Source organism: Anser brachyrhynchus (genome assembly GCF_964034855.1).
Source record: "Anser brachyrhynchus genome assembly, chromosome: 5".
In the NCBI taxonomy this organism is placed as follows: Eukaryota; Metazoa; Chordata; class Aves; order Anseriformes; family Anatidae; genus Anser; species Anser brachyrhynchus.
The window spans coordinates 46,616,399-46,643,003 of NC_137699.1; the positions used below are offsets into that span (position 1 = coordinate 46,616,399).

Sequence of the window (26,605 nt, forward strand, 5' to 3'; positions counted from 1 at the left end):
GAATACCATTGTTTGACATTTCCCAGGTTGTGGTTGATTACCTCAGTGCTTGGTAATATGATGTTTTTAGGTGTTTCCTTTCCTCCCCCTTGGGCAGTCTTTTCAGGAGTTTCTCTGCCAATGCTTTTTATTTATTTCTTCAAGAAACCAAAAGAATTGGAACTTGCCCTAGAGGGATAAAAACTGCATTTTTTTAAATTTTATTTTGGTAAAACAAATATATGCTTTTTTTTTATTAAAAATATATATAGTTATTACCGTAAAGAAAGCTAATTTAACATACACTGAAGATATGAGCTTTAGTCACCCTAAAGCTATAAGTAACCTACTCCTTTCAAGTAACCGACTTCTTTTAAAGAAAAAGCAACCACAAAAAATCATCATTAAAATATTTGTCTTGACAGGAATATTTTCATCATGTATTTAAAGTAAACCCAAACTTTAATCCATAGGTAATAATCAGGAAAGAAGCATTTGAAATGAAAACTATTCTCTGCTTAAGATATTATATTTTAGTCACAATAAACAATATCTCCTACAAATAGTAAAATTTAATCTAAAATTTTCAGCCACTGGTGAAAGCTGTTTGGACCTTTTGATACCTTCCTTTTTTTTTATTTTTGATTTACATGGCTAACAGTTTTGTTTTGGATAGTTTTAGTTTTTGTTTTCTCCTTTTTAACTCCTTCTTCTGATATGGCCCTTTAAGCAGAATCAAAACTAAATACTAGGAACATTCTAAAACAAATCCATCATGCTCTCTTCAGCATTCCTGAAAACTTAATGATGCTTAAAGAGGTCCATAAAACATCTCTTCTAAAAGGAAATCTTGTGCTATCTATCAGTGCTACCTAGAAGCAATCTCCTGCACATTCTACTTCAAGCTGCAACTGTTTTATTTATTTATTTATTTATTTATTTATTTATTTATTTTTAAACACACATTTTCTATCCTAGTATAATGCAAGGGTGTTTACAAATGCATGCAGCACAGAGAATTTTTGGTCATTCAAAGGTCGTTGAAACTGATCCCTCAATCCTTGCAGGCAAAATTTAATAGGCTTTTGGTGTGACAAAATGTAGTGAATGTCAGGGATCTTGATGGAGAATTACAAGATTAGGGCAAAAGATTTTGGAATTTCATCTCCCTAATTCATTAGCTGTTTACTATCATGCATAGTGACTCAAGGTCTGGGCAGGCTGACACTTATTGTAGTAAGTACTGTGTACTGTACGGAAATACTCCGTGACCCATTAAGAGCAGGAAAGGTCAGAGCCCTGAATGAAAAGCCTCATCAGCACCTTCTTAGAACTGAAATCAATGTGCAGCAGGGTTGCTACCAGTTCCTGCTGGTAGCCTTTGCCAATTGCTCATTAAAACCAACAGGGAAAATTAAAGAGAAAAGATTTCTCAACTGTAGTTCTGGTCCTGTACCATGTAGTCGCATGAGTAGCTCTTATCTTTCAGAGCTGTTTCATAAGAATTAGCCAAGATTCATCATGTGGGAGAGGGCTGCCTGTGTGGGGAGAGGATGCAGTACTCCCTCAGCGTCCTAGCACTGCTGCGATTCTTTGGTGATGCTCAATCTTCACACAACCCGTACAGGATCAAACCATGGTCAAACTGCAGTCATAGGGCCATCAGCCCTAGGCCTGTAAGTTCAGAGTTAAAAATATTTCTTTTCTTCCGCATGCTTTTCCTACAAAGAAAAAGAAATGCAGTATTTGAACTGTTTTAAGATGGGTGTAACATTCACAGTGTCGTTGTAAATGAATGCAAGAACAAGTATTATTTTAGACCAACAACACCTTTACTGACAGAACAAGACATTTCATACACAGTTCTGAAGAAATGCCATCTATATATAATTAATGTATGTGCTACATACATAGGTAACCATGACTTTGTCTGCAATCACTGAGGACTCCCTCAAACCCTTCAAAGCATATAATTAATTTTAATTCAAAAATAATTTTGTTGGTTAATTGAAAATTAAATTAAACAAGAAAAAATATATTTTTCCCCCAGTGTTTTGGTAATTTCTAAATTAGGTTAAAAATACTGAGTTGCTCCCAAGATGGATTGCTCCCAAGGTCAATGGAAAGCAAACCTAGCTGTGCTTATGAAACAGAACTTCACAGCTGAAAGACTGCTTTTTAAATTAATTTATTTGATTCCAGACTCAATCCTTTTCTCCTTCACTGGCAAGTTAATTTCACAGACACTCTTCTCATGATTAGGGATTACTCATGTGAGTAATAATTTGAATACCCCAAAGTGATGTCATTTAGCTGTAATTGAAGATGATACAACCCCATCAGTGTGTCTCTGGTTGTGCTAATGTGTATATGCTTTCATTAGTATTTTCTTCATGTATGTATGTGGAAACAAGTATGTAGGTAGAAGTGATTTAAATGACTAGAATTACATCCATATTAGGATTGTAGCAGTATACGTGTCATGGACACAACCTACATAGTTGTATTGCTACAAAAGCTACCTGTAGACAGGGCATTAGGTGTACATATCATTTAACGAATTATGATTTTGGTAAATGAAGTGGTTTTAGTGAGCCTATTGCATGCCTGAAATGCTAGTTGAAACCATGTGAGGTGTTTCTAAATGAAGGAATGTTTGCTAGTAGTGTGTTTGTGTTACCTTTTAATTTCGTTTGTGATCTAGGAAGTTTTTCCTAGGTGGTGCTTCTTGTGTCACTAAAAGATTTGCATCAAGTTAAATGTACCCCATTTAGCAATCTCGTTTGTCTTGTTTCACAGGCCACCTCACTGACTGATCTAGGTTTACCTTACTCTTATATTTAACCACTTAGCTCTGGAGTTTGTTGCAAACACTCCTAGACTAAACATGCTCTCTTTAGCTATATCAGTTGAAAACTTGCTGTTATTTCATAATGTCTTGTAAGTATCTAAAAAAAATCTGAAGTTTTATCACATGAAAACCTGAATTGTTATGAACCTGGATTGGGTGGTTGAAGGATTCCAATTTAATATGCTAAATATGTATATATTTATATACGTATATATATAATATGCTAAATATATATATATTTATATACAAGCATATTGCGTCTTTTTCTAGTGATCCATTATCGTAGGACCACACATTATTCATTGAACTAGAGAATTTGGAAGTGGAAGGGGCTAGCCAATAGCTCACACTCATAAAGTTTACATCCTTGCTTTAAGTGATTTACAAGATTCATCTGAGACATTTTATCATTTGAGCTGCCCATAAAAAAAAAAAAAAAAGAATTTCCAATACAAAATAAGTAAATGAAAAAAATATCTGTTATCCAACCTGATATATTTTCTATATTTTAAAACAAATTTAGCAGTCTAAAAACAAATTTCCTCATGCCGAAGATGAGTATACAGTTAGAAACTGTTAAAATTTAACAGGACATGAACACATACACACATACACAGAGTCATTCCCAACAGTATTGCTAAATCCTGTGTATCAAATTGGTATATGCCCAACAGTGATTTTTGAAATAGCTTGTTCTGGCCCTGTGCCATGCTGCTCAGTGAAGAGCTTCTTGCAGCAGTTCAGCAGTAAATTGTAAAATGCATCTTGCCAGTAGAAGTCTTTTTTTTTTTTTTTATTTGAGAAATTACTTTCACTCTTTGACTAAATTAATTTTAGAACCTTATTCTTGTGCAGTGCAGTGCAACAGTTTTTACCTAGAGAGAAAAGCGTCTACCAGTACAGCTTTGAAAATACTTAGGCAAGAAAGAATCACAATGGACATCTGTCTTTTTTCATGTGCACTTTGAATGCCACTGATATAGCCAAGTCCTTTATCATTGCCCAGAGATGGCAGAGCGTCTGTGTTAGAGCATCTGACAGTAAGGTTACTCTAATTGCTTTATCCATGTTTTGCCCTATCAAAATCTCTATTTATGCATTTGGTATTGTGTATTCAGAATGATAAACGTGCACACACAGGCATGCAGGGAGAGACACACAAAGTATTAACAAAAAGCTTTCTGAGACAATTTGAATGGCAAAGGATCATTTAGCAAATCTATTTCCTTCTGGTGCTTAGTTGGCATCTTCCTTTTTTATTATTATTTAACTGGATGGCAGGGCAACCAGTGATACTGTAGAATATTGAAATGGAGACTGTATAGGAGCTTTCCCTGCCTTTCTTCCCTAGCTCTTCTCCCTCATAGTTAATAGAGTACTGTTTCCACAAGTAACACTCTGTTTAATAGTTTTAAAAAGAATGATACAATTGGATTTCTATTTTTGTTTTGAGTGATGGCTACAGGGTGCTGAATCCCTACCTCCACACCAGTGCTTTAGTTTTTAGTTATGTATAATTGCATTAAAATACAGTAATTTAAAAATAAGTAAATATAATAATAATAATAATAATAATAATAAAGCCCAGGAACTATGAAAATCTCAGCGCTAAAAAAATGTTTGTTTTCTGTCCCACACTGTGTAATCTTATCAGTATCTAGTTAACTTAATATTTAGTACCAAATACAGGTTTCAACTAGATAGTCTGTTACCACAGAAGTCAAACATTCAGCTCTATCCTCAGATCAGCACAGTGGATCTTTATAAATCTGGAATAAATGAGATGTTAGAGTTGCTGCCAGCAGCTCTGGCAACAGAACTGTTGATCTGCCCAGATTCTTTTTCCTGCAAAAATTTCTTATCAGCAGATCCACACATCCTACATGTTGAGACTGTGGATTTACAGATAAGAGGACAGAACGACAGAAAGTGAATGGATGGCATAAGCATAAATAGGTTATGAGTTACCAGCTGAAGAACTTGATCTTAAGCACTGGGAGGGGGGATTATAAATCTCAGAACCACCTAATAATGAGGAGTTCTCTAGGTAGAAGGGCTTGGCTTTAATTATTTGCCCTTCATTTGTCCAAAGTTGGAAGTGCATAAATCAGTCTGTATGGGCAGGGATGACTCTGAAATTCATAACCACTCATGTCTGTGACATTGATGGAAACTCAATTGGATCAAATGCATAGGTATTCTAATTATGAACCTCTGATATTCAGAACTTCCCTTAGGCCATCAATATCTCATATGCAATCATATTTTACAAGCTACTGAATTATTGTCTTGTTATAGATGTGCTGACCGAGAGAAGACATCTTATAGTCTAGCCAACTAGCTGCAGAAAGATGATCCTCTTTCTTTAATCACTAAGAGAATAAACACCTTTAGATTTCAGATAACATCCATTCACAATCTACTTAGTTCTTGTGAAGAAATATTTGGGGAACTTGGGAAGGGGTGTTTTACAGCCCTGTATATTGTCTTGTGTTGAATGATAATCATGTTTGGCAGAAAGGCATTCATTTTAACTCCTTCAATGCTATGCTAAAAGACTATCTCCTGCATATTAGAAGAGGAAAAAAAAAAAAAGCAATCATCTTTAGCCTTGCTGTGACATTTACACTCCCTCCCACCCTCAGGGGTACTTTTATTGACATATATTTATATTTATATTCTGGTAGCACCACATTTCTCTCCTGCCTCTTTCTCTCTCTTTATTTTTTAAACCCACATGCCAGCACAGGCTGAATCAAAATTTCCAGTTAGTTATTCAGTTAAGAAGGACCTCTTTTAAGGCTGGAGCTCATTCTCTCATGTTTGTTATGTCAGGAACATTGAGGATGCAAAATATCCTAAAGATGCTATCAAAACTAAAATAAACAATAATTCTCATGGAAGCTTTTATTTTCATTTAAATATGTAGCATTGTGCAGAGGTAGCATAAAAGCAGGAAAGGAAAAGTGGCCAGAAAATAACTGGTCAAAAAACAGGAAGACAGTAAGTAATCAAAATTGTCCAGACTGAATGAAGCACAGAGATAATCAATCAACTTTCAGTGCAACAGGAAAATGGAATTTCCTAATGATCACAGTTTTAACCATCTAAGCTGTTATTCATCGGAGAGGAGAGGTAGGGCAATGTACAATGTAGGAGGAGTTGGGAGGGGAGGAAAAGGTCTGTTCTCCGCGTTCTTTCTGTTGTGGAGAAAGCACATGAGAATTATCAGGCAAAGTTAGTGCTGTCTCATACGGAATTATCTGTACAGCAGAACCCTGGCTGGTTTGGTGAGGCAGGTCTTATAAGCTTGTATTACTCTTAATATTATTCCATGTCCTCATTTTTTGTGACCTCAGACACTCTGCATGTTAACTTTAAGAAAAAAAAAAAAAAAAGGATATGGAGTAAAGATGGGATGGAAAAAGTAATTAGTAAGTAAGTAGTCTAAAATATTCCTCTCAGGAATAAGTATATACTCAGAGTGCCTGCTTTACAGAGATAAATCAAAGGGGAATAATAAATATTTGTAATTTAAAATATGTAATATAGGTCCTGTCAGCTTTTATGTTGTTTAGATTTCTCTTGCCATTAGAATTCTCATCTGAAAGACCCTGGAATTCCATTATGTAACAAAAGACTGAATCAGGGTAAAACTGGGGACACTACAGTGGGGACAAATGACTGAAGTGGGTCTTTATTATTATTCTTGCTGAAAAGAAACATGGTGAAGGAAATGATCATCGTGCACTGCAACACACAGAGTTGTGATGCTGCTTCTGCATTGTTAGTGCATCCATGCTGTCCTGTTGATTATATCACTGGGTGGGTCATGCATTGATTGAGCTCTTCATTGTGGTCTGAGCTTGGGTATGCTTTTTTTTTTTTTTTTCCCTTGCAGCTAAAGGTGAGGCAGAATTCAACACCGAATTTTAAAAACAGTGAAGTGACAAAGAGTGGTGCCCACTGGGGACTGAACTGGCAGCAGTCACAGAAACTCCCTGTATGTGTGTGCATATGGGAGGACTGGCATTTCTCTTCCTCCAGGCACTGCAAATGCCCATGATCATCAGCAGTACCAAGTCCTGGCACCTAAAATGAAGGAAACAAATAATTTATGGGGAAGGTTATAGTAGAGATATATGCCCTTGCTTTGTTAGACAGGGTGTGAAGTCTTTCTATGATTTCTCCACATTCTCCACAAATGTTCTGGTAGGAATAATATTTGGGACAGTATGTAACCCTACTAAACTTGTGTCCTTGTAATCTTGCAGAAACTCCAGCAAAGAACCTGACTAGGATGCAGTTACTGTAACTGAAAAAGGAAAGAAAAAACTCAGTGGGAAGATGGCACTGCATGAGTTAACAAGTTAGCCCCTTCACTCTTTCAAATCAAACTTCCTGTGTGTAATAAAATACAAGTTGGATGAATTTGGCTGGTCTCAGGCAAGCCTCTCATGGATAGTTGCCCACATGGGAATAACAACCGCATAGATTAGCCCTGTGAATAGCTCCAGGACAGGTGTGGGCCTGAACTGCATTGGCAGAACTGCTACGGGGACTGGTGTGCGATGCTTCACCAATGAATGAAACACTTCACTCTTCCTTTTTCACAAGCACTAAAATTCACATAAACACATTTCTTGTAAAAAAGTAATTGGCTTTAAGGAGTTGGAGAAAACTCACGTTTTGTCAGATTTGCAAGTCTTCTATTAGACGTTTCAAAGAAATTAAGTACAAGCAAAAATTAAAGCATGCTGAATTATTTCTTACTAGTTATCTTTTTTTTTTCTTATGTTCTCAAGAACAAGATTATGGGTTCTGACCCATCTTTCCTAACAGTCTAGGGCAAATAACAAGAGAGTGCAATATTTTTAGAGCTTAAGAAGGGGCAAGATGACACAGGGTTTCTCCTACTGAATACAAAATCATTCTGTTTCTATTTGAAATCCAGACACAGTCTGCAGTGATCTATATGAAATGAAAGGTGGTGGACTCAGGTAACCCACCACTATTATCTGAGCCTCATTTTTCCATTCCCTGTCAGCAGTGAAAAGATTTATTAGGTAAGGAGGATGAACCATTCTTTTACCTCCATGTCCTCTTCTTCCTCTGTTCTTACAAAGCAGAGCAGAGCCTCAGTCACACTGTACAGGTCCTTGTAAAAAGCACATAGTTAGAAAATAACTCTGCACTATTTTTCCTGAGGTAAAAAGAGATACCACAAATGAAAGACAGAAGGAAGAGTTAATAGCAGCATCTCATCAAGGGAATGCTGATCCACAAGCAGAATCATAAAGCTGCTTGATATTAGATGTATAGTGCTTGTGTAAGTCAGGGTTGAACTGATTTACAGAAGCTGAATATCCACAACATAAAGCAGAAAACTATTAAGTTCCTTGCTAGAACCATGACAGTAGGCCAGTTTTCCTTCTTTAGCAATACGAGGCAAGGATTCAGTCTGGGAAATGATACTGCCTGTTTGTGCCCCGGTTGCCTCTGAATCAATGGAGAGCCCTACTCTTCAAATCTCTTGCATGAAGTAAATATTTTATTTATTTTTACCTGATTTATTAGGTGATTTAAGGAGATGTTTGGGCACAAGATTGTCTATGGTCATGTTTACAGCACTGCTGTAGTTACTTGCTGCATAATTTGAGTTTCAGATGCATAAGTGGATGTGGTTATATAATTTCCTGAGGCATCTATTTATACTTCAGTTAATGTTTCTTATCTCTGTCTCATAGTAATTGCTACACTCTTTGCGACTGACATATTTTCCATGACATTTTTTAGGCTTGCCACCATTGCTATATCTAATGAAGTTTAATTTTGATATGCACGTGACCAGCATGGACATGTAATATGGCTCTAAAAAGTTTACCAGCCTAACCTTCATCTCCTTGTGCCATAGGAGTGCAGGCATAAAGGTTTTATCAATGTACCTCTAGACATTTGGCACTTGCATTAAATTTTAACTGATCATTTTTAGTGAATTATATAATTTCTCTTGTTACAGGAACTCTCTAGTGCAGGAGTGGGGAGAAAAATGACAGATGTCCTCCATCAATTTGCCACTTTTTCAGTTCAATTCAGCCTATAATTGTGCATATGCTGATGATGTGTTGTCTAAGGAAGATAAGAACTGTGTTAGGAAATTGCTTTAATGTTACTGGAGATAATTGAGAACTGCTGCTTTGCAGGGGAATATTTACCCCTGGAACCTACAGTGGGACTTTATGCTGCTGTCTCCAAACAATGATGGAAAACAAAGTGCATAAATCTTTGCTAGCTGGTAACTAGTGATGTGTTGTAATGAATGATTTAGTGGGCTTTTCACAGTACAAATTTCAGTAGTACCCCAGAGGCAGTTAGTGTCTAAGAATAAATGTATACATTTTGTTAGTCATTGTTTTCTTTGTGAAAACTAGTACAGTGTTTTGCAACCAGTTATAAACCAATCTGAGTGACAATGGCCAAGTTCTGCTGCTCTGTTCTGGTCTTATATTCTGCCTATCGTTGTAGTAGCCTAACACCAACCTATAAAGCATTACTGCAAGATATCCTTACAAAAGAATTTTGCAGTGTTTAATAATATCTAATGACTTTATTTAATGTAAAGAATTTTTAATATTTGTAACGTGAGACCTGGTCAGTCAGAATTACAAAGCTTTAAATTCCCTTCTGGAAATGAAATTCAAGGCAGTGGTTTGTAGCCACAATTATTTATGAGTGTATGGATCATGTTTATAACTCCACTGACTTCATATACATGAACAATCTAGATAAGTAATTAGCAAAATTACATGAATTGTGCTGTGTATTCCAACTGCAAATAACACTGTTGCAAAAATGACTCCCAATAGACAGATTGGGGTGGATTTCTTGCATAAATATAATATACAGACTCTCACCCTTGCTTTTGTTTTCTTTCTAACTACTATCCTAACATCCAATGTTTAAAAGCCTAGATATATTGAAACCTAGGTCCTCCCACCAAGATTAAAGGACTGTACTTGCATAGACCTATGATTCTATCAATTTTAACGTCTCTTATCTGAGACAGCAACTTTAGGAAGGACTCCATAGGTTCACTAACAAGTATAAGTACAAAGTAGTCTTTTTAGACTGTGTGGAAATGAGATTAGAGCTGATCTAACAAGAAGCAAATCTCTTCTTCCCGTCAGTCTTGTTCTTTGCTTCTAGGTAATTATACAAGTTGAATTAATCAGCACAGTATATTGCTTGGTTTTCAGGCAATTTCCAGTAGAAGACTCTCCTTGGTATAAATAAGTACATGTGTGCTGTATACTTGCTGGCAATCACATGGGGATCCTTATTTCTTTCCCTCGTGTGCACTGCAATGCTGAAAATAAAATCATATGATCTAAATATTTGCATATCCCATATTACTGGACTGAAATGAATGAGGGTCTTTCTGACAATTTTTCACTATTTGAATCTTCTCACAAAATACCGTATCCAATAAGGGCAGTGAAATTATAAGATCTGAAAAAGAAAAAGTAGTGTGTGACTGGTCACACTTCTTCCAGCAAGGATTTTCTCTAGTATAAATCAAAATTTATTCATATAAAATCTGGAATTACTTTACATAACCAGAAATTAAGAGACATATTTCTTGTACCAAATCTTCGTCCATGGGTTAAAGCAGAAATACGAGTATCCTTACAGTAGACCAATTGAAGGTTTCACTACAAAATGTATTTATGACTGTAAGTAATCAGAAATGTAGTGCATTTGCAGAACTGTATGAAAAGCCTGAAGTGAGTTAGAGGGTGCTAATGGTTTATGAATCAATGTATAAATGTCAGTGAATTAACAAATCAAATTGGTAACTACAGTGAGCCTATTGGTATACCCCTCCACACTCACATTATAGGTCAAAAAGCAATTGCAAAAAATCCACGTTCTTGATAACAGAATTGAAATGAGAACATTTAGTCGAAAGGGAATGTCCAAAAACTCATTTTTGTGTGTGTGCTATTTTCACAAATAATAATACAGAAATGAAAATGAACTCTTCAGTTTTTAATAACAAATGTGAAAATGAATTGACATTCCATAAACAGCAAAAATTATCACATTGTTTGAGCTAAGTTTCTTGATTTATCTTGGTGGCTAACATGCCATCCTGTAGATAAACTCATGCATGTGTTTCATATGTCTGAGTGTGTGGGCCCAGAAGAATAATAAAAGTAAATCCAGCAAAATAACTATCTACTTCTAGCCCAAGTGCAAGAACTAAAACTGTTACAATAATTATATAATTCTTAATGAAGCTGCAGCTTCACAATATTGGATTTTTCCATTTACAAACCAAATTTGGAGTACATAGTGGTAGGACGTTGTGAGGCTCTTCAGAAAGTACAGCAGAACTCTGAAGAATACTGTAATGAAGTGAGTATTAGTATTACAAGTTATTTATCTATTGCTTGTTACAGAGAGAGTTATAGGCAGCCATGGTTGGTTTCAAAGCATTTTGTTTTCCATTATAGCAATATAAATCAGGCATGTTTTCTCATGAGCATTTCAGTACATATAGACTATTGTTCCTAAGCAGAATGTACTCCACATGACTTGGATTTAACAATATCTAAGATTTTTATTTTTATTTTCCCTAAAGCTTAAGAATGATTCGGGTGTACTCATGGAATGTACTCATTCCATGCCAAAGCAATAGAAGTTGCTTTGATTTCCCTCTACCTGATCCTGTTGTGACTAAGGTATTATTCCTATGCAATGCAAACCAGTATTTTTTAATATATATGACATTGGTTCCTTCCACATCTATTTAAAATAAATAAATAAAATAAATAAATAAATAAATAGGAAACAGACTCTTTCCACAGCTGAGGCCAAGTTCTGTGAAATTCTGTATACTTTAAATTCCAAAGTCAAATCAATAGGTTTTGAACATGGTAACTGTTTTGCAGGGTCTCCACATATATTTAAACTGACAGACATGGCTTGCAGCTATCTTCATTCAAAGGAGCAAGAACCATCACCCATCGTATTGTTAGGTTTTTGAGTGAGAAAGATTTTATTTCAAAATGTAGTATGACCTAAAATATAAACCTGAGACGGTTAGAAATAAAACTCTTACCAAAGATCAAATTTTCTGATGCTGTCCTTTTTGCTTAGTCGTAGCTGCATAGTCCACAACACAAAAGCAACAAGTAATAAAAGTCATTAGAATGGACAGCAACTTGGCTGTTATACAATGAGAATCTCCCTTGGTAAATGTTGATACGAATTATTAAATGAAACAGTGGCAAAATGTAGTCTGTCAAAAGCAGTTTCCTTCTAGAGTCATGGGAGGAATTAAAATTTATTTCAAAGGAAGGGTTTTCTGCATGTCTTCAACATCTCGCTTTGCTTGAGTTACACAGGTTGTCTGTACTAAAACTACACAAATCAATTTCCCAAATAAAGAATGCATATTGGAATAGTTTTTAGAATCTGAGGGTCATCTCAGCAGTTTCTCCTACATATCTGAAATTTCCCTTCTTATCTGGTTCCTGGAGAGAAGATATTGTAATATTATAGTGAGTGTGATTCTAGTGGGCTGTAAGTATGGCATCCAGTTACAGATTTGATGTTTAGAGTATTTGTCAGTGCTACAATATATGCTCTGTAATTTGAACACGTGGGTCTGCTCTACAGTTGGTTTGTACTGACACAATTTTCTTGGCTTTAATTAACTCATCATTGGATGAGTTATACTAGTTTAGGATGTAGACCACAGAATGAACAGTCAAGTGTTTATCTGATTTCTAGATTAGCTTTCCAGAGTAGCAAAGATTAAAGAGAATGACAGATATTAAGGATGAAACAATTCTGCTTAGATTTAATGCAAAGTCATTAATTTTATCATTGACGTTATGTTCAGAATTGGTTGAAAATTTTGGAAAAAATAAAACATTTTGATTTGGTGAAGAGGGACATCTAAAGTGATACAGAATTACTTAGTTGCTTCCCCAAATAACATTTTGATTGGAGTCAAAGCCTGTGACTGAATACCAGCCCATTGTTATATGCAACTGATAATTAATGCATGGCTAACAGCACTGAAATAGATGAGAACAACCAAGTGATTCTCTACTTAATATATATGACTAAAGTTGCTGGAGTCAAAGGCCTAGGTGATGCTTTGGCCCTCAGCAAAACCAATAGAATAATTTCCACTGACATCAAAGGAGCAGGGATACTTCTTCTGATTACCCTTTCCATATTCCTTATGGTTTATTAGGACTTCATTCAAGCACATCATTGGGCAGTTACTAACTTTTGAATATGATTATGAGCACTCTATGTTTCCTCTCTTATGAAAAAGAGCATTCATCCCATCAAAGACCACATATAAATACTTAACTTGTGATCTGATTGCTATTTTTAACAGCAAAGTCCTACAAGATGCCTAGAAAGTGATATATCCTTTTCTCCTGCTCAGTGCACTGATGAAAAATACCTGCTGAGAAGCATAACACTCCAAAGCCAGACATAAATGCTATAGATATATGGAATCTAAGCTAATACATATGAGTTATGTGTATAATTTAGACTCAGTACTGCATGTTGTCTTATATCAGTGGAAAAACAAAAAGAAACAAACAAAAAAAAATCCCCATGTGTAATAATAGCTTTGAACTTAAATGATCTAAAAGCAGTCTTTGATCTCTGAGCAACCTGATCTAGTGGGAGGTGTCCTTGTCAGTGGCAGTGGGGTTGGAATTAGATGTTCTTTGAGAGTCTCTTCTAACCCAAACCATTTTATTATTCTTTGAAAAGTTTGTATAACCACGTGCAATTTTGTATATGGCCGTTTTGCTACATAGATTTCAGGGACCATTCAGACTTGAATTCCTCACAGACTGTAATACATACTTAAAAGTGATTGTACTTGGACAATCATAAAAATCAGTTAGAAACACTGAATATTGAGATATTTGTCTCACTAGCTGGAATGCGATACTTACTCTTTTAGCTATTGTTTCAAATAAGCAGAACATCAGAACATTTTTTTCTAAGATCAAAACATATTACAGTCTCCACAAAATTATTGAGGCCTCATTTTTAGGCAAAAATAAAAATAGCTTTGACAAAGTGCTAATGTATTAGTTTTGAAAATAAGCCTGCAGTGATGGGGCTGGTACAGCTGGCATAAGGAAACTTTTATGTTACTGAAATTAAGTTAATTAACCAAGTTTGGTCTCATTTGGCATAGCAAAAGGAACGACTAGGGTTGAGTCTTACTGTAGGGTTCATATCTTCACCTTTGACAAAGAATGCAAAGACTGCAACATCATTGTCTTCAATAGGAGCTGTGGGTGAGGAGATAATGGGAACACACAGCGTTGAAATAGAAGCAGTAGTCTATTTAACACTGACAGAATTGATGTCCAGGCACTTATTCATAAAATCTGTTATATATATCCTAGATCTAATAACCATAGGCCCAATTCGCTAAACCCTTACAAAAGTCCAATTTTCCATTCACTTCAGGAAACTACATTCATACAAGAGAAATACATATGCTGTGGCCAACAGTTTAAATCGCTGTAGAAATGATACCATAATAGTTTATGGTATTGAATGCTACATGCATCCAGTTCTTCCTTTCCCTTTTTCTCTCTTACTCCCGTTGCACACTTCCTCAAGCTCTTCTTCCTTCCTTATAGGCCTAAACGCAGTAAATAATCTTAAAATAAAACTTATTGCTAAGGAATTAATACCTTGCTGACATAAACTGCTACACTGCACACAAGTTAGGGAGGTATATTTTATATTTGCATGGTTTAGGTGGCATTAATAACATCAATATTTATATCGCCATAAGCTTAGCTTGCACTAGAGTGTCATTTATATAGTATTATGTTTCCTCCAAACACTCTTGTCAAATTCCTTTCTTGCTTTTTGAAGGTAAACACACAGCACTACAAAGACTTATGTTTGTCATTTCCAGTATTTTTAATGCTATATCTATAAAAATAATGACCTTTATGCAGCCATCTGTGGCTCTATGCAGTGCCTTCAAACTCAGAGGTTCTTTGAGATTATTAATAGCAATAACATTATCTCAGTAATGTGAGAACTGTAGCTGTCCATATAGAATGTCACTGGTAAAACTGCACTGGAAAATATGCCCATCTGCATTGGTTAAAAATATAAGTATTAAATCAAAGCATCACTTCTATTTCAGATACTTCCCAAACATTTTGAGCAAAACTCTGGAGAGTTGTGATAATCAGAAAATTATTAGGGTTATAAAGGAAATATTGGAGATGTCCAAGTTAGGCTTCCACTGATTTTTAAGTGTCGTTGCAAAAACATTAGGAGATTTGGTGCTTGCAAATCTTTGTGATAAACTTATCAAGTATAATAAGAATAAACAAGCAAGAATAAAAGGAAGTTATTTTAAGCAAATACCTGAAAGGCTTTGTTGCCATCAAAATAAGATTTAAATCTGCTGGAGGATTTGAGTTTCTCCAGACTGAACACAAATATAATAGTTTCATTTCATTGACTTTGTTTCCCAGTTTACAAGGATTTAGGACAGAGAATGTTATCATCGTTTATTAGTATGAGCCCCTTACAAACAAACAAATGTTGTTAAAACATTTCCAGATCAGCTACATAAATAGTGTACATTATCATCATGCTCTTTGGTGCAAATAGCCTGAAATGAGATCTGCCTTTCTACACAAATTTTATTTAGAGTTTGCTTGATTCAATTTTGATATTATACTGTCATTTTCATTCTCTGTAATACGTTAATGCTATGCTGAAGCTATTTAAAAGGATTATAGTGTCAATAAATTTTAAATCATGCTACTTGCCTAAGCTTATGTTATTGAAATAATGCATGATGAGCACTTTTGTGAAATCATGTGAAATCAAGTACCATACTGGGCAAAAACTATCACCAGCACCACTGACAAAACAGCCTTTAAAAGTTTAGTAACTGAAGAGCTATTTAGCTCAATGATGCTTTAGTGATTAGAGAATGGAGAAGTGTATTGCAGAAGCTGCTGTAGAATTCCGTTTCTGCAAAAAAGACATTGGGAACTTCATGTTGGCTTCAAACAGCTCAGTCAGCTCCTGGGTCTTATTCCTTCTGGCTCTGCCTCTGACTTACTGAGCCTACATGGTCAAGTCATTTAACCTTTGGTCCTCTTTGGTTAAGAATACTGACCTACCCCTTAAGGTTTCTTCAAAGCTCTGTTGATGAATCATCTACTATCTGCAAAACACTTACAGATGCAGCTGTGAAAAATGATCTTTGTATGAAATGTCACATAAAAGTAGACACCTCGAATTCTTCAAAATTTAAGTCAACAGCAAAAAGGTTTCATGTTTTCTTGTTTTTTTCAAGAGAAATCTGCATTTTTCTTCAGAGAGAAGATTGTTAATATCATAAGGAGATACTGGTACAAAACAGAATATTAGCTCAGAAGGAAGATGACCAAAATAAGCTAATATTGTTAATTATAATATATAATTATAATATAATATTATTATAATATTATATAATATATAATTTAAAATAAGCTATTAGATAGAGAGAGAGAAATTGAATATTCCAAAGTATCCTTTTTATTATATCCAAACAGGGGCCAATATAAAGAATACTATAAAATAGACGAGCTTTCCTACTGAACTCAGTGTCACATTCATAAAGACAAATGTTTATAATCAGGACAAATATTTGATATTCATATGGGTAATGAGACATACTTAGCTGAAAAATGTATATTTTACAGGTATAAGGATATGTGCCTATGTGAGTGAGTGAATAAGACAGTTGTTAATTATTCAGAAGCTAAATAGAAACTAAGAAACTACTGAACAATTATGTGAACAGTTAGAGTTTAGGATCTCTTTAGTGTTTTAGTCTTTAGGACTTCTGAAGCATCTGGTGATGGCCACTGTGTTTGGTCTGGCTTGCCCTTCTTCTCCCTTCTTTCATGTATAGCATATGTTTTCAATATGAAGCAATTCATTTTTCATTTTTCTAGTACGGATCGTGCAACTTAATAAGCTTTTAAAAATGTTATATTATCTTTTTTTTTTTCTTCATATGTTTTAGCACTAATTCTCTCACTCTGTCCAATACCGTGTAGCCTTTTCAATGTCTACTTACCAGAGTTAGTACCCCTTAACATGTGTTTATCTGAGTTGCTATTCTGCATTACTGATGTACATCTTGTACAGATTATTCATACATACATAAATGTACCTGCACAGAAATATTATCTGTACTGCATACTTTTCTTGCTAGAATTTTCAGCCTATGTAACATTTTCTGTTTCTCAGCTGCTTTCATGAATTATGAAGCTAATAATAAATAAAATTGTAATAAAATTGTAGCAATTTTTGCCACTGTAGAATTAGTGTGTAACAATAGTAAGTAAAATAATTTATTATCATAGAACAACAGCAAAAAGGTATGATGACTATAATGATTTAATCTAGATTCAGTCATAGAAAACGCCTAAACATATGAGAGCCATTCACACAGAAGAACTAGCAAGAGACCCAAGAGGGTTGGCATTTGCAAATTTGGTTATGAGATTACAATGTCATTTGTTGCTGTTACAACGACACAGATAGTGCTTTTTTTTTTTCTTTTTCTTTTTTTTTTTCCAAAGCACCACATAAATGTAAGCAAATCAAACCTCCTAACATGCTTTGAGTGACACATATTTCTTTATCTCTATTGCAGGGAAAATGGTTCAAGAGAGATGTTTATAACTCTTTCCAAGAGAGTGAAATTAGTTTCAATATCAGGGTTGAAACTATGTTACTGAGTTTTCCGTGAAGATGACACTGAAAAATGCAAAGGCAGAAAATCTAATAGAAACATGTATTTAAAAACTGATGTTCTGTCATCTGAGAATGCAGCAAGACTTAAGGATACATAAATTTCACCCTGGCAATAAGGAATATTTGAAACAGTAACTCCTGAAGCAACTTTTATAATTAAGGTGAGAATAGCTCACAAAAAAAGAGTATGAAAAAGAGGGAGGAGAAAAAAGGAAGTGATTGTCTTTGTTATGGTGGCTATCAGTGCTTTAACTTAACCATATGCAAGGACTTGAAACACGTTTTGAGAAAAGTGTTTAAGAACATAGATATCAGTGAAAACTGGGATGAAGTGAAATCTTCATTAGTGAAAGACGGAGGGAGGAGTCATGCTAGGGTAGCCTGAGAGATGTTTAACAAGATAACTGTTCTTCTGGAAGAAAATTATAATAGACCTTTGCTACCTGGACTTCAAGAGAACATCTGATATGGAGAAATTATTTAGCCTCAGAAAGAGACTTACAGACTTAGGAGACGTAGAAACAATTAGTTTTCTAAGTCTAAAACAGCTAAAAGGAAGAGAAATAAAAGGAAATAAATCATTCCAACCAAAACCATTCTATGATTCCATGATTTGTCTTCAGAGATATTATTAGCAGAATTCCTCTTGCATTACCTTTGGGGCTGATGAATGTTAGTATGTTCATTCAGGACTTTAGTTTATTAGGAACAAAATCAACCAATGACAAAAATTTAAGAGAAATTCTAGTTAGAGAAGGGCATGGTAGTGATATATGAGAACTCCTTGACAGTTATAAGACATAAATAACAGATATATGATGAAATACAACAAAAAAAATTGATATGTTTGGTATTGGTACATTTATATGGCTAATTAAACAAAAAGTGTAACTTGCAGGCTAGGAAAACAGCAGATGGAACAGAAGACTTGGATATGTGCGTCAGTCACAGAAGACTTGTGTGACTTGGCCATGATCGAGAGAGAAAGAGAGAGAAAGGAAAGAAGAGAAAGAGAGAGAAAGGGAATGAGAGAAGGAAAACATATTATGTATGAAACTCAGTTTTGCTTGTATTTAATGAAACCTCACTGGTTAATAATAGGAACCTTGTAGTGGGTATTAGAAAAGATGTTTGAACTGTAGCAGGTACAGAAACCATCTTCTTTTGTAATTAGGGGAATGAAGAACCTATTTTACATGAGGGGACTGAAAGAGCTGGACTTAGGCTAGCAAAATAATAGCTGAGAAAATGTGAGATTGCTTTCTATAAATATACGGGAAGCAGGAGGATGATGAGCTATTTTTGTTAAGGGACAAGGTTACACAAGAACAAATGAATATAAACTAGCTATGAGTGCATTTATTCTGTAAATTCATAAAAAGGGTTTTAAGATGGAGCTCAAATTAGATGAATGGGATTATATGACATGATTACTTATGATAGCAGGGAATTGGATTCACTGACCCAGGATGTCTCCTCTAGTTCTACAGCATGTGCTCATACAAATTGCAGTTCTGTGCTTGAACCAGTAGATCACCTATTTCTGTGATTAGTTGCTTCCTCTGTTGAGATCTTTGTTCAACATTGCCTAAAGTCTATTCAATTTTCACTTCCAGCAGCGATGCAGTTAGGGAGACAATTTCTTGGATTTTTTTTCCTCCCTCCCTCTTTTATCTATAAGGAAAATAAAGTTACACTTCTGCATTTTACATTGAATTTTCAAGCTTTGCTTCATGTTTTTTTTTTTTTCTTTTTTTCAGAAAAACAGATCAAGGTGAGTGAAAGCAACAAAGTATAGGAAAAGTAGGTGGTAAACTTTCTGAGCACAAATTACGTATCAGTAGGTAACAGCAGCAACCAGTTTTACAGCTACTGTAGCATTACTTCAAATATGAACAGTAATGTATACATGCATGATACATTTTAATTTTGGTGTAAATGACATTAACAGCTAGTTTGATTTAACTTTAGATAAGTATTTCATTTTTACAGATGTCTAGGAAATTCAAATGCAAAGATGCAAATATTTCTCTGTACATATTTTATGTATAAGTTCCACTGATTCCACAAAATTTTCTTGCTTTCCCGGCTCACTGAGCTGGTGCTGTGTGTGACCTGGTGCCTTGGAGTGCTGTGTTGGCTCTGATGACCTAACTGGCTCTAGTGAGCAACATGATCAAGGTGCATCTGCTCATCTTTGTGACTCAGATTTCTTTCTTGATAAATGGCGTATAAAGAATTCTCTTCTCAGTTACATCCATTGTTGATAATTTGCTTAGTGTGTAAGCTACAAACAACTAGGTAAAACTGTCCATTAGGCTGAAGAATTAACATCATTCCTTGGGCATGATGTTGCAAGAACTCATTAGTCAAATTAAAATTATCTGCAATTGATCAAATGCTGTAAGTAAACATTTCTTTACCAGATTGAAAGTTTCTCTTTGGGGTCTGAAAAAAAAGAAATATTTGAAACATAGGTGAGTGATTTGGAAAAGTGATAGCAGAAAGAAAGGAAATTCTGTGAAGAGTTAAACAACTGTTAAGTCTTATTTATCCACTGTGAATTGTCAAGGCTATTAGTCAGACATAGTGGCAATCTACTGATAATGTTCAGAATTCCATCTCTATCTTCCTGCTGCTGAGCATGTGCTAGATCTGACTGGTATTGTCTGGCATGTTAGAAGAATACAAGTAAGAGAGCAGCAATGCAGAAAAATTCAAACTTGTGTGTTGCATTATGCCCTGTCAATCACATAGAATATGGTCTGACACAGCACGGTATTCGTACCCAGCTGGTCTCAAGGGCTTAAAATTCTTAAAAGGAAAATTTCTACTGAGCAAAGTTATTAAGAGTTTCATATGAATAAGAAGTGAAGGATGTGGCCCTTTAGAAACAATGGTGTGCCAAGAGATTCCTGTGTCTTTGTCAATTTAAAATGATGGCAAGCAGTAGCAGCATATTTATTGTATAATAGTAACTATATTAATAGCCACCACATAACAGCTGAAAAACATTCCTTTTCTATCTGGTCACATAGCCTCAGTACATTAGCAAAGGTTTGAGAACAGAAGATGACAGGCTTTCATAGAGAATCATGCTGTTATAATAACACTCTCTCCTGTGCCATAGCTTCTGGCACTAGAACCCAGCATCCCATTATAAATTGCTGACACCAGTTGTGGTATAGCATTAATACTATATCTTTAACCCTTTTGATAACATTCTTCTGGATAAGCTTGTAACAGAAAGGGAAAAAAAAAAACTTCTCAGGAAAATATATGCATTTGTATACATACACATGCACTGTGTTTCTTGCTCACAAATTTCAGAAGAGAGATTTCAGATTTTCCTTTGAACCCTCATCACTTTTTCATAATGATGATATTAATGCTGATAGTTCTTTACTTTTCCTTTATTAGTCAAAGAGAAATTAGATTTTGTATATTTAAAACGAAGGTCATCCTTTAGCATTTCCTGGTTAAGTCTTTTTACATCAATGTGTTAATTTCAGTAATAACAGAATTTAATAGGGGAGAGGGAAAACTGCTTTTAAGCTGTTCCAAGAGAGTTTTCTCATATATTGGTTACCGTAATGCCTTTCCCTATATCAATCCTAAATCACACTTCTTCTCCGTTTAACTCTATGTAGCTTTAAGTTGTATCTGTTACTTTGAAACACACTGTCATTTTCATAGGCATTTGAGTCTACTGATTCTTGATTCATAAAGTAATCCATCTAATTATAGATATGACTGAATGCAAAGTAAGAAAGAATGCATGCAGAATGGAAGCCAAGCTTTGTTGGGTTGTAAGAGGGCCAAGATGTTTGAAATATCAATTTACAAGTTACAGATAAATTTCTGAACTTCACTACAAGGTGAAACAGGAGAGAAAAGCAACGTGTGGTTAGTGAACTTAATATTGACCAAATCTGATTTTATTAACCTAGAATCATAAATCTAATCACAAGTCAGAGAGAAGTCTTTTATGTTAAATGAATGCTTGATTTTAATTCTTTCTGTTCTACTCCTTAAGAAACTCAGCTTTTTGTAGACAATCTGGTAAATGAAAACTTTCATTCATTTCATCTTTTCCTTGCATATGTAGCCTGCTCTGCAGCACAGTTCTGCCTGGTGTGCAAAATTAGTTCTCACACCATATACTGAAGATCCCCAGACACACTGAGTCTCACTGTTTCTGCAGCCCCCTCTAGCATGGAAATGATGCCTTCTGATATTTATTTGTCTAAAGTTAAATTCAGAGATGATAACATAATAATACAAGTTGATTAGATTTTCTGCTCCTTTTACCCGGTTCACTGGCAGAAATTTTGTTATATGTAGCTTGGCCCAAATATATTCTTGGCATAATTCTGTTAAATCCTGTTTATTTTTTACATCAAATTCTACTCTTATGTAGGGGGTCTGATTTGATATGGGATTTAACTTGCAAGATGTTGGATAAGAGAATAGAAGTTATAAGATATATTGGTTTAAATTGCCAAGACTGACATATTCAGCCCTGAATGTGTCGTATTTTCTTTCAGTACACATACAATGTGAAGAGATAGAAGAAAACTGAAAGATTTTTTTTTTTCCTGTAAAATTGTATTTAATGTACAGCCAGCTATAACCAGGGCTCATCTGGATTACAATATTATTTTTATGTTTGCTTGGAAAAGCATAGAGTTGTTCATACATATCTTCCATGTTCTCTTTGTTCTAACAAGAAGAGAAAAAAATTGTTCCAAGAAGACAATTATCTGCTAACAACACACAGTATACAAACACAAAGTATCACTTTGATTCATCTCCAGAAAATAATACAGTATCTTCCATCCTGCACCATCACGGAGGGGTATGCCACTATTCCTGGAGGTGATGATAGGCTACCAGGCTTCCTAAGCCGCTTGGACTTCTGTCACTCCTTTTCACACCAGCTCTATTTTTACCTTTTGAGAACTCTGCCGAAATCCAAGAACCCCATTCCTTTGTAAACTGCAAAATTCTGCAGTGTTTTTGCTATCCCCTATTGCAATTCCAGTTACTGTTTGATTTCTGCCGATTTTTTTTTTTTTTCATGTTCGCTAGGTCTCACTTCCCCGTCTTTTCAGTTCTTTCCTAAATTAGAAAGGGTATATGTCCGCTGCAGGGCTTGGGGATTTAGCTAGAGCGCTCCCATTAACGTTAACGGAGATAATAGGTAAATCTGTGGGCAGCACACTGAAATCTCCCCCCCAGTCCCCCATTCTCTCCCCCCATTTTTTTTTCTTCTGAAAAGTGATGTGTGATTAATTTTTCTTTGATACTGTATTAAGAAGGATAAGAACAAAGATGTTTAAATGGCTTCCAGTTTTAATACAGAGTAGAAAATATACTAAGATGTCTATACATTGGTCTGTATTTACCCACCTTGTCATTTTAGTGAGTAGAAAAGATTTGTTTTCACCTTTTTTCAGTGATTAACTATTGTATTGCTGATTTATCAGACTGAAGGCCTAGAACAATGGAAGTGTCATAGAGGAAATGCACCATAAGCACTGTAGAAATATGAGTGATGTTTTTATCCTCCGTTCACACATACATATTGTCTTTATCCCTCAACATAGCCCAGAGCGATTTTTCTGTGAATAAGTAGATAATTTCATCTCCATGCTTATTTGCCTTTTTTGGCTTTACAAGGGAACAGTTCTTACAAATGGGAACTGTGATTTTTACTGCGCACACCCGTCCAGTGATTACTCTGTTGGAATCTTCTTACTTACTTCATACAGAACTGCCATCAGCTGGCAATGATGGTTGGATCCAGCTGAGATAGATCTGAAATAATAAGCCAAAGTTTCAGGGATCTTTTATTCTATTTCCAAGCCTTTCACCCAAATAATTTCTCATAATTACATTAATCTAATACCACATCTACAATCTGTATTCTTTTTCTGGCCAGTATTTTCAATTTCAACTCTTATAGGCTGAATCTAGGAGTAGATCATGCAGAAACTATTATAGATCTGTCTGACTTTAATGTAGAAACTAGGACTCACCCCTACATATCTTCCCTACTGCTTTAGGGCAAATCTGCACTGTCCTAGCTCTAAATCCTTGTTATTTTATTTTTGTTCCTCTAAAAATCTGTGACGAGAACTATGTTAAATATTTTAATTAAAAAAATATATATTTTCTTTAATGCTGATTACAAATAGTACTGAGATTTTCCAAGGCATCTCATTTCAGCATTAATAGAATATATACAAATATATATATTCAGATTTATTATTTAGTTAGAAGTAGTTTGTCTGTCGGTGCTAGCTATGTGACCTGGACCCAGCTATGTGAACATGGCTATGGCACCTTGTTGCCAGAAATCATGCCTAGAAAGAAGACTGAATTCAAATCTGTAAGCTTCCAGGTCCTTTTTTCCTGCCTGGTCCCAGATAGCAATGGGGGGGGGGGGGGGGGGGGTGCTGTGGGCAGCTGGCCAAGAGGAGGTGCAATAGCTGATTATCTGCTCCCTGTGAGAAAAGTGTGAGATGGGATCAACTCTCAAACCCATCTAGTCCCAGATCAGGAGTAGGAACATTGTGGTTTGTATTAGCAATGAGAATATCAGCTGTGTTTGAATGGTTTTAGAATTTAATTTCCAATGAAAAATCTAATGATAGTCGTACAGTATAAACGTGTTCAATGTTGTTGATTCAGGCCTTTCCACCAGAAAATATGCACTGCTGGAAAATAAATACTAACCTAGTAAGAAGCATCTGAAATCATATTAGAAATCAAACTACATGTGGCTGCTCAGAATCTCCAAAATACATTCTTCAGTTTTCCATTTGAATTAGTTTGTCTATAATATTTATCTACCCTTTAGTGTTTTTTTTTTTTTTTGACTTGTTTACAATGTGCTTTTAAACATAAAAAGACATAAATCAAATGTTGTGGCAATGCATGCACTGCTAACAGATACTAGTATGAAAAACCTCTTGGTCTCACTCAAGGTTTAGCAACCATACCTCTAAGCTAACTTTGGACTTACTGAGATCAAAATAATTTTTCTTTTCTATTTCTTTACAGTCTCTAAGTGGTCGCAAAAATAATTTGGCATTTGGAAAACACTAAGATGTTAACATTGCTATGATTATATGACTGAAATCAGTGAACTTTATTAAAATGTATAGATTTTTGGAATGTAGTCATAGCATTGGTTGCCTCTAACTTTTTGTTAAATAGAATTAGACAATTTTCTTTTCCATGCTTGTTATTCCCACCTGGATTTTGACTCAATATTATAGTGAAAGCTACTTTTAAGTTTTCTGTTTAGGTTGGTAGTTCCTTTACAAAGGATTGCAGTAAGTATTTCTTTCAGAAACTTTCACATCTCCTGATATTAGTCATAAGAGAACCCTAAGTCTTTGTTACAAACAATTCAACTTCTGATTTGCTTGTTATGCAAAGTGTTAAACATTGTCATTTCTGGTCTTTTGTTTCCGAGCCTGTAATCACTATTCTCAGAAAAAGTACAGGATACACCTTTTCCCATCTATTAGAAGCTGCTGGTTATGTTCTGAGAACATCCTTTGTTCTTCAGTGGCCAAAATAGTTGGGGTGGAGGCCAGTCTTCACATGTTATGGGTCTTTCCTGCCCATTAGTCCAAGAGGATTCAGGTGTGCTCAGTGCCCCATCACTGAAACTGGGGACAGCCTTGAGCCTTCCCCATAAAACCACATCTGATATAGGGCCTTGTTTTGTTCTGCTGACACCGTCAATGAAGGAAGTGAGAGAGGAGCTTAAAAGTTTAGAAGAAAAGTTTGGAAGCAATCTATCTATTGCTCATGGCGGGAAAAGTCTGTACAGTCATCAAGATTGGTTTCCAAGTAACTATGTATGTAGCAGTCTTTGAGCAGTCCTTTGTATGTGAAGCATTAAGTACTTCAATAATTTTTAATGTATATATAATTTACCTTATAGAGTAATTAGAGTAATGTTCAGAATTTGTCTTGCTATCCAGTTTTGTTCTGGCAGAACAAAGTAGTAGAATAAGCAGTACCACTTATTCCCAGTTGATAACTCCATCACCGGCCTGGCCACAAAAAAAAAAGGGGGGGGTGGAGGGGTTATCATGGGGTTCGGGTGGGTTTGAGCCAACCATTTACCAGAGGCAACCACTTGGAATCTGCTTACAATTGGTCTCAGATGGCAACTGGCTGTGTAGAGGCTGCTACCAGCCAGAAGGGTTTAAAGCAATCTGAAGTGCCTCTAAATTTTGTAAGTAACAGAACAACATTAAAGCAACAGAGCAGGCATTATCAGTGTATATACATTATATACATTATATACATATATATATTATCAGTATATACAGTGTAATCAAACGATTTATTTATAGAACCTCTGGAGGTAGTAACCTACCAGCAAATGTGAGGCTCTCATCACAAGCGTATATGCTATTTATATCCAGAATTTGTCTGTACTGGTTAGAGACCTTATTTATGTTTATGTTTGTTTTCTCTGTTTTACATATTATTGCATAGGTCCCAGTCATGGTTGTGTGAGGAATTCTACTTGCAGGCATTTTACTTTTAAACATAGGAGATGTTTGATGGTATGCTCTTTCTATACTTTTTCAGTCCTTGACCACTTTTTTATACCTGATTCCTGAAATCCATTTCTGCAGTCTTTTGTGATAAACATTAACACTTACCAATGTCTAATAGCCACTCTCAAAATTTCTTTGTTCAACTTATTATACACAAATATATTCAGTTATGTGCTGCCTACTTTCTGGGTATCCAGTACTCCTTCTTTGATGCCTAGCATCCCCAAACCCAGACATTTAATTAAAAAGAAGCATTTCAAACAAATGCTTTATTAAAATCATTAGGTCAAGAGATTCTTGGCACATTTGGCTCTCATCAGGGGGGTGTCTGTTGGATATT

The 26,605-nt window shown here is 35.2% G+C and overlaps 1 protein-coding gene across 11 annotated transcripts in view; it reads left to right on the forward strand.

Moving 5' to 3' along the window:
- Window positions 1-26,605, forward strand: part of FLRT2 (fibronectin leucine rich transmembrane protein 2) — a 77,090-nt gene that overhangs the window by 7,585 nt on the left and 42,900 nt on the right. Inside the window, exon 1 of one of the 11 annotated variants that reach the window (XR_013951797.1) lies at window positions 1-26,605. This exon is cut by the window's right edge and continues 8,661 nt beyond it. The exons of the other annotated variants lie outside the window; for them this stretch is intronic. The gene's annotated coding sequence lies outside the window, so the exon portion shown is untranslated. 11 annotated transcript variants of the gene reach the window in all.